The sequence below is a fragment of the Budorcas taxicolor genome, chromosome X (assembly GCF_023091745.1).
Source record: "Budorcas taxicolor isolate Tak-1 chromosome X, Takin1.1, whole genome shotgun sequence".
Taxonomy (NCBI): Eukaryota; Metazoa; Chordata; class Mammalia; order Artiodactyla; family Bovidae; genus Budorcas; species Budorcas taxicolor.
The window spans coordinates 97,500,153-97,510,339 of NC_068935.1; the positions used below are offsets into that span (position 1 = coordinate 97,500,153).

At 40.7% G+C, this 10,187-nt stretch overlaps 1 pseudogene; it reads left to right on the top strand.

The window, feature by feature from the left end:
* The first annotated feature begins 1,294 nt into the window (after nt 1–1,294).
* Nucleotides 1,295–1,810, top strand: LOC128069584 (protein FAM209-like; annotated as a pseudogene).
* Nucleotides 1,811–10,187: the final 8,377 nt, after the last annotated feature.

The following is a 10,187-nucleotide window of genomic DNA, read 5'->3' on the forward strand; positions in this document are numbered from 1 at the left end:
CTCCCCATCCCATCCCCTTGGATTGTCCAAGAGCACCGGTTTTGAGTGCCATGCTTCATGGATCAAACTTGCAGTGGTCAACTATTTTATGTATGGTAATATACATATTTCAATGCTATTCTCTCAAATCATCCCACCCTTGCCTTCTCCCACATAGTCCAAAAGTCTCTCCTTTACACCTGTGTCTCTTTTGCTGTCTTGCATATAGGATCATCCTTACCATATTTCTAAAGTCCATCTATATGCATCAATATACTGTATTGTTGTTTCTCTTTCTGACTTACTTCACTCTGTGTAATAGGCTCCAGTTTCATCCACCTCATTAGAACTGACTCAAATGTGTTCCTTTTTATAGCTGAGTAATATTCCATTGTGTGTATGTACCACTACTTCCTTATCCATTAATGTGCCAATGGACATCTAGGTTGCTTCCATGTCCTAACTATTGGAAACAGTGCTGCAAAGAACATTGGGGTACATGTCTCTCTTTCAATTCTAGTTTCCTTGGTATGTATGCCCAGCAGAGGGATTGTCATTCTTAATGTCAAAATGTATTTTTTTAAATATGCATACATTGATTCACTTTTTATGTTATAAGTTTCTATGGGTTTTGCCAAATATGTAGTGTCAAGTATTTACCATAACATCATACAGCAAAATTTCACTCACCTGAAAAGTCCTCTATGCTTGGAGAAGACAATAACATCCTTCTCCATTATTCTTGCCTAGGAAACCCCATAGGAGGAGGAGCCTGGTGGGCTACAGTCCATGGAGTGGCAAAGATTCAGACAGGACTTAAGACTGAGTACAATCATTTTTAGGAACACTGTAGACCACACAAAACACATCAGTGGCTCCTAGTTTGTGGCCTCTGGTTGAATATCTTACTTTCCCACTTGGGTCTAGGCTCCACAGGGGCACATGCCCATGAGTCTACTCTGCTTATCACAGCATCTTTATTCAACAAATGGAAAAATAAAAATAGAACCTGGACCCACCCTCCCAGTAGAGTACCAGGTTCAGAAAGAATACACTGGCAAGGAGATGACATTCTCTCACTTCGCGTCTCTTTTTAGATTGCCTGCTGGAAATTTTGCCACTTCCTTCACAACCTACTCCCCTGCAAGCCACCGTATTCTCTGCCCTGAAGTCATCACAGTGGCCAGATGGGTTCTGGCCAGGGCAGGGCCCTCTGACCTCACCAGAGGCCCAAATCTGTCTTGTCCTCAGGCTCCAGGTGCCAGGTCAGAACAGCACACCAGGAACCACTTCCTCTCTGCTCACCATTTGGTCCATGAAGTGGTTCTTTTTCTTGCCTATTTATGTCTCCTCTTTTTACACCTTTATGTTTTCTTGTCTGAGAGATGAAGCCAAAGAAATCCCCGGAAAAGTGCCCTGCAGAAGGCACATTCGAATTCAGCAGAATCTACCAGAGCATGTGCAAGACTGTCTTGGGATCAAGTTGCACTGGCTTTTTCTCCTCATTGTGCTGTACATGATACTGAAGTTTCCAGGAGACAGTGAAGAGAGTAAGGTGCAGACTCTTCCTGCTCTTTGGGGTTGTTGAATTGGCTCTCTGGGAAAGAAAAACAAAAACACTTCCCCCAACAAAAGTCTACATTCCCTACCTTAACCCAGCTCAATATGGACCTTGTGAAATATGTGTCTCTGGGTACGGCATCAGAAACTCACCACAGCAACCAGCAGTAACCTCATCCTTCACAATTTTGAGCTGTCTGTAAACACATACAATAGCATTGCAATATATGAGCCATGGGATGACACAGACTTCATTTCAGAGCATTTGTAAGTCAAAGTAGGAGACTAAAAGTTGAGTGTTGACAAATTGTATTCAACTGTTTGAAACCAAAGGAAAAAAAAAACTCTGATATTATTTATTGACTCTATAGTTTTATCTTTTCTAGAATGTCTTATAATTGGCATCATGCAACAACAGTGAGAAATGGGAGAGGCTGCTTGGAGAAGGCAATGGCAACCCACTCCAGTACTCTTGCCTGGCAAATCCCATGGACAGAGGAGCCTGGTAGGCTGCAGTCCATGGGGTTGCTGGGAGTCAGACACAACTGAGCGACTTCACTTTCACTTTTCACTTTCATGCATTGGAGAGGGAAATGGCAACCCACTCCAGTGTTCTTGCCTGGAGAATCCCAGGGACCAGGGAGCCTGGTGGGCTGCCATCTATGGGGTCGCACAGAGTTGGACACGACTGAAGCTACTTAGCAGCAGCAGTGTATAACTTTTTCCAGACTAGCTTATTTTACTTAATAATCACTGCAGATTGTGATTGCAGCCATGAAAGTAAAAGACGCTTACTCCTTGGAAGAAAAGTTATGACCAACCTAGAGAGCATATTGAAAAGCAGAGACGTTACTTTGCCAAAGGTTTGTCTAGTCAAGGCTATGGTTTTTCCAGTGGTCATGTATGGATGTGAGAGTTGGACTGTGAAGAAAGCTGAACACCAAAGAATTGATGCTTTTGAACTGTGGTGTTGGAAAAGACTCTTGAGAGTCCCTTGGACTGCAAAGACATCCAACCCGTCCATTCTAAAGGAGATCAGCCCTGGGTGTTCTTTAGAAGGAATGATGCTAAAGCTGAAACTCCAGTACTTTGGCCACCTCATGCAAAGAGTTGACTCGTTGGAAAAGACCCTGATGCTGGGAGGGATTGGGGGCAGGAGGAAAAGGGGAAGACAGAGGATGAGATGGCTGGATGGCATCACTGACTCGATGGACGTGAGTTTGAGTGAACTCCAGGAGGTGATGGCCAGGGAGGCCTGGCGTGCTGCGATTCATGGGGTCGTAAAGAGTCGGACACAACTGAGTGACTGAACTGAACGTTGATTCAGGTTTCATCCATTTATTTTTTGGATTTGATAGCTCATTTCTTTTTATTCTTAAATAATATTCTGTTATATTGATGTACCATAGTTTGTTTATCCATTCAGCTATGAAGTTACATTTTGGTGGCTTCCAATTTGTGTGTGTGTGTATGTGTGTGAGAGAGAGAGTTGGAATTAAGCTGTTATATAAACCATATGCATTTTTTGTGTGGGTGTTAGCTTTCAAATCATTTGCTAAACTATCTAGGCACATAAATGCTAAAACATATGCTATGGCAATGTTCAGCTATGTAAGAAATTTCTTTCAAAGTGACTGTGTCATTTTGCATCCCCTGTAACAACAACTGAGAGTTCCTGTTGTTCCTCATCTTTGCCAGTAATTGGTATTGTCAGATTTCTATATTTGGCCATTCCAATAATTGTAGAGTGATATCATATTGATTTCACCAGTCTACTTTAAAAAGTTATCTTCTTTCTATATTTCCATTGAAGCATTTCCATTGTGTTTCATTACCGTAAATTCCTCAGGTGTTTTATCTTTAATCTGAGGCTGAAATAGATCTGCTCTGCAACAATTCTGATGCTGATTATATAAATATTTTCCATTCGGCAACACTGACCACCTCTTCTTTTCCTGAGTACTGCTTTTTCCACTAATGCATAGTGCCTCCACACAAAAGTATAAGTTCAGCATGAATGTCTTTATTTTTTTGTTTGCTTGTTTTGATTTATATATACTTACTAGGTATTATTCAAATCTGTGTTAGTGCCAGTTGCAGTTGTACATTTACTCTGAATTTTTAAGTACAATCATATATGTGTCTTATCAGAATTTTGACTTTGCTGTGTGTCTCCTTGATGTGATTTTGAAAAACTAAATGCTCAGTATTTAAATATTTTTATAGCCGGTGCCTCTTCTCTACTGAGATTCAAAAGAATCCACTTACATAATGTTATAAAGAGGGAACATGTATAAAATATGTTGATATAGTTACTGAAGGTAATATATTTTCAAAAGCAGAGTAAATAAGCTATTTGCTTTGTGCTAGCATAATTAAATTTCTCTCAATGTATTTTGTAATTATGAAAGTCCAAATGCTCTTGCATATAGCCTATAAACAGAGAAGATAAAGTAGCAAGTGCCACAATAGAACATTCATTTATAGAAATCTAAGGTTTGGTTTAACTGGTTTAACTCAGAGTCTTGTCCAGTTATCAATATTCTGTCAGTAAAGAGAATGTGCTAGTAATCTTGAGGGCAACACTATTTTAATCAATATATTCTAATGCTTTTGATTTTCAAGAGGAAAGGAATCTTAAAGTAGACACTTGTTTTTGAGTGTATGGTACTATTCCTAATGAGTATTTTTCTAAAATAATATATTGTCATTAGTAAAATGTACATTCAGTTTACTTACAACACTGATTTAAAGTGACATGACAAAAAATATGTTAAATTATATATATTTGCGACTGAAATATACACACTGGTATATTTAAAATGGATAACCAACAAGGAGTTACTGTATACCACAGGAAACTCTTCTGAATACTCTATAATAATGTAAATGGGAATGGAATTTGTAAAAGAATAGATATATGTATAATGAATCACTTGGCTGTAGATGTGAAACTAACACAACATTTTTCACCAATTATACTAAAATATAAAGGAAAAATTAAAAAAATAAAATAAATTTTTCATACATAGAAGACAAATAGCAATAAACTAAAAATCATTTAGAATAAGGCAAAATATTACTGTACTTCACAGTATAATAGCTTTATCAATATAAATATTAGTCATTATTTGAAATTGAAGAAAATTAACTCAGCATTGCTATATCACATATAGCATATATATATAAATATATATATACAGGCATAAATATAAACATAATGGCATTTCTATCAGTCTTTTATCTCCTTTTATATTGTCCCATTATAATAGAATCTGTGCTTGTTGTCTCTCTATTAATATTCTGAAAATATTCTCTTTCATTAAGCAGATATTTATTAAGCACCTACTATGTATCAAAGTGTTTCATGCACTGGAGTTATGTAGGGCTTAGGGTAACATTCTTTTCTGCATTTGACAATTTGAGTATGAATTATAATCGGCCCTCCATTTTTGTGGTTCTTCCACATCTGTGATTTAACCTCTGCAGATGCACCAACTGCAGATCATGTAGTGGTCTAGTATTTACTGGAAAAAAAAATATTTGTATCAGTTGACTTCCACTGTTCACACTTCAATTATCCAAAGGTCAACTGTATTTTGAGAAGAATGAAAAACACACACACACACACGCCACCTAAGTTAGGAGATGTAGCAAACTAAACTCAAATTTAGCAGACTACTAAATGATAAATATAGGAGAAAAATAAATCAAATTGAGAAGAGAAAAAAACACAGAATCAACAAATCAAGTTTTTTATTTAGAAAGATCAATAAATTGACACAACTTTAATATGATATTGATGAAAGAGAGGAAGAATATTACACAAATTACTGAAATTAGGAATAAAAAAGGAAAAATTACTACCAACTTTACACAAATAAATATAATTGTAAGAGGATATCATGGCACGAGTTAGAAAATATAGATGAAATGGAAAAATTTCTAGAAATACATAAATCACAGAAATTGATTCAAGAATAAAATAAAAATCTGAATAGCAAAGAGATAAAATTATTAAATTTCAAAATTCTTCACCAACCCACCTCAGAAAATGCCTCGCCACACCACACCAAGACCCAAATAGCCTCTCTAGTGAATTCTACCAAATATTTAAATCAAAAGTCATGCCAGAGAGAACAAGATGGCAGAGGAGTAGGTGGACATGGACTACATCTCTCCCCACAGATACATCAGGGATACACCTTCAGACACAGAAGTGCATGCAGAAGACCAGCTAAGAGTGGACAGGAGCACCTGACAAGCAGAAAAGAATATATCAAACCACACAAAACTCGGTAGGAGGAAGGAACTAGGAGGGAAAACAGGAGTGTTAGTTGGACTGGACCTGCACTCAGGGGGTGGAGAATCTGAAGCAGGGGTCCGATTCCCACATCTGGGCAATTGTCTGAGTCAGAGGAGAAACATTTAAGGCTGAGAGTGAAACAGCTAATCTGTGGCAGCCTAAATGGAATGAAAGTCAGACAGCCCTTGCCACAGCCATATATACACTGGACAGGGATGCAGATCCCCTGGAAGGCACAGAGGCTGGGAGCTGGAGTTTAGGGATTGTGGAGCAATCCCAGGGCAAGGGCTGCTGCTGACTCCAGAGAGATGCATAGAGGGGATGTGAGGGAGGAGATGGTGGTGGGAAATACCTGTGGAAGAAATCCAGGCAGCCATGGAAGCAAAGTGATACTGCTGAATCATCTATAGTGGGTGGAGACAGCACCATAGCCTCTCTCACCACATATGCCACCATCAGAAGCTGAACAATAGAGAGGTTGGCCCATCAATGCCTGACACACTGAACTACAGAGTAGGACCCCACCCAGGGTGCCCCTTTAAATGCCTGACAAGCTGATATACAGAGGAAGATCCCAACTGGGGGTGCCTGTCTATGTGCCTGATGCATCAAACAACAGAGAAGGACCCCAGGCAAGGGAGATCTCTAAGTGCCTGAATGGACAGAGCTATGGAGAAATATTGACCAAAGAGGCCTTCTGATCCCCAGCTACAAGAGGCCCCAAAAAGACTCTGATAGGTCCATAACTCCTGCAGTGGAGGAAGTCTGTGTCCCTGCACACTTGGTGATGCCAAATCAACCAGCTGTGCCACTTTCACACTCAACTCTCACTGGGGCAGTGCTACCAAAGGCAAAAATTGCCTTGTGTCTATGCATGCAGGGTCACTTTGGTCATGTCCAAATCTTTGCAACCCTGTAGACTGTGGCCTGCCAGGCTTCTCTATCAGGGGGACTCTTCAGGCAAGAATACTAGAGCGTATTGGCTAATACTGGTTGCCATGCCCTTCTAGAGCATTATATTTCTTGCTGTCCTAGCTGCCAACTCCCCTAAGTATCTAGTGCTGCCAAAACCCCTGTGAGCCAAGCAGCTGCACCATCTCCAAACCTGGCCCTCACAGGGGGAAACCCACGTCCCCCAGGGCAGCCTTAGGAGCAAACCCCAGTGGACAACCCACATGAAAAGCTGGAAATAAAACCACAGTTGAAACACAGGGGCCGTTTGGGTAATGAAGAAGACCCAAACACTTCCCACCAGTTGTGCAAGCTGCAGATTAAATCCACATGATCAACTAGGCAGACTCTGTATCTATGGAATATGTAAAAGGACATTGAGAACTCTCACAAAATAAAACACAATAGTTCTGTTAGCTGTGGACACTGGAGGCAAGAACACACAAGTGTAGGACCAGATTATAATCTGAGGTACCTCCACAACAAGTCTTGAGATCAGCACAGTGTTGGAGGGCATCCTAGGAAGGTGAGGTGGATGGCAACTCCCAGCAAGAGAAAGGACACTGACAGCAGTGATTTAAGAAAACCATTTATTATTCTTAAGTTTTGACTTGTTCTGTAGATACTTTTGGATTTTTTTTCCTTTTTTTCCCCTTTATTTTCCCCCTCCTTTTGTAGTTGTCGATTTTATTGGCACTATGATGCCAAAGCCTTTGACTGTGTGGATCACAATAAACTGTGGAAAATTCTGAAAGAGAAGGAAATACCAGACCACCTGACCTGCCTCTTGAGAAACCTACGTGCAGGTCAGGAAGCAACAGTTAGAACTGGACATGGAACAACAGACTGGTTCCAAGTAGGAAAAGAAGTACATCAAGGTTGTATATTGTCACCCTGCTTATTTAACTTATATGCAGAGTACATCATGAGAAACACTGGGCTGGAAGAAGCATAAGCTGAAATCAAGATTGCCAGGAGAAATATCAATAACCTCAGATATGCAGATGACATCACCCTTATGGCAGAAAGTGAAGAGGAACTAAAAAGCCTCTTGATGAAAGTGAAAGTGGAGAGTGAAAAAGTTGGCTTAAAGCTCAACATTCAGAAAACGAAGATCATGGCATCTGGTCCCATCACTTCATGACAAATAGATGGGGAAACAGTGGAAACAGTGTCAGACTTTATTTTTGGGAGCTCCAAAATCACTGAAGATGGTGATTGCAGCCATGAAAGTAAAAGACTCTTACTCCTTGGAAGGAAAGTTATGACCAACCTAGATAGCATATTGAAAAGCAGAGACATTACTTTGCCAACAAAGGTCCATCTAGTCAAAGCTATGGTTTTTGCAGTGGTCTTGTATGGATGTGAGAGTTGGACTGTGAAGAATGCTGAGCACCAAAGAATTGATGCTTTTGAACTGTGGTGTTGGAGAAGACTCTTGAGAGTCCCTTGGACTGCAAGGAGATCCAACCAGTCCATTCTGAAGGAGATCAGCCCTGGGATTTCTTTGGAAGGAATAATGCTGAAGCTGAATCTCCAGTACTTTGGCCACCTCATGCAAACAGTTGACTCATTGGTAAAGACTCTCAGAGAACATGGTTAGTATATGTATAGTACTATCTAGTCACAGAACACTCAACTCAAATCAGTGTTCACAAAGAATGGTCCAATGTGCCCTGTTTGCGTCTCTACACTCTTCAGTAACATGCTTTGTGTGAATTTTAAAATCTGAGTCCCTTGACTACAGCTCAGAAAGAAAGTTAGTTGTAGACTGAAACTTAGTTGAAAGACACTTTGTTCCTGTTGCATTCACTCAACAATTTCCTTAAGCCAAACTGTGAATTTCCCAAAAGTAAGAAGCTGCTTGGAACTCTTTATTAGGAGGTTATGCCAGAGTGTATTTTCACCTAATCAGATTAGTTATAGGTATAATACTAACTAGTCCCAGAACTCTCAGATCACACCAGTGTTCCCAAAGAAGCATTCAATGTGCCTTGTTTTAGTCTCTATACTCTTTGGAAACATTCTGTGTGTTAATATTGAAATGTGAGCCTCTTGGCCAAAGGTGTATTTTCTGCCTCAGAAAGCTAGCCAGTTGTAGATGGAAAGTTAGTTGAAAAACATGTTGGTTGCTTTTGTTGTATTCAATCAACATTTCCTCCATCTAACACTTGAGTTTTCTGAAAGAAATAGGCTCCTTGGAACTCTTTGTTACGCAGTCATCTCAGAGTACATTTTTACCTAACCAGGTTAGTTATAGGTATAAAAAAAGAAAGTGAAGTCTCTCAGTCATGTCCAATTCTTTGTGACCCCATGGACTGTAGCCTACCAGGCTCTTCTGTCCATGGGATTTTCCAGACAAGAATACTGGACTGGGTTGCCATTTGCTTCTCCAGGGGATCTTCCCAGCCCAGGGATCGCACCCAGGTCTCCTGCATTGTTCAGTTCAGTTCAGTTCAGTCACTCAGTCGTGTCTGACTCTTTGTGACCCCATGAATCACAGCATGCCAGGCCTCCCTGGCCATCACCAACTCCCAGAGTTCACTCAGACTCACGTCCATCAAGTCAGTGATGCCATCCAGCCATCCCATCCTCTGTCATCCCCTTCTCCTCCTGCCCCCAATCCCTCCCAGCATCAGAGTCTTTTCCAATGAGTCAAATCTTAGCACGAGGTGGTCAAAGTACTGGAGTTTCAGCTTCAGCATTATTCCTTCCAAAGAAATCCCAGGGCTGATCTCCTTCAGAATGGACTGGTTGGATCTCCTTGCAGTCCAAGGGACTCTCAAGAGTCTTCTCCAACACCACAGTTCAAAAGCATCAATTCTTCGGCACTAAGCTTTATTCACAGTCCAACTCTCACATCCATACAAGACCACTGGAAAAACCATAGCTTTGACTAGATGGACCTTTGTTGGCAAAGTAATGTCTCTGCTTTTCAATATGCTATCTAGGTTCGTCATAACTTTTCTTCCAAGGAGTAAGCGTCTTTTACTTTCATGGCTGCAATCACCATCTGCAGTGATTTTTGAGCCCCCCAAAATAAAGTCTGACACTGTTTCCACTGTTTCCCCATGTATTTCCCATGAAGTGATGGGACCAATAGGCAGACACTTTTACCATTTGAGCCACCAGGAAAGTCTGACACAACTGAGCGACTTCACTTTCACTTCCTAGCCCGCCATCTAGTGGCTAACATCTGAACAACAGGACACCGGAGAGTTACAGATATGGATGACATGGGTGGATGGCATCACGGACTCGATGGACATGAGTTTGGGTAAGCTCCGGGAGTTGGTGATTGGCGTGCTGCGGTTCATGGGGTCGCAAGGAGTTGGACACGACTGAGCGACTGAACTGACTGACTGACTAACCAGTCACAGAAAGCTGGTTT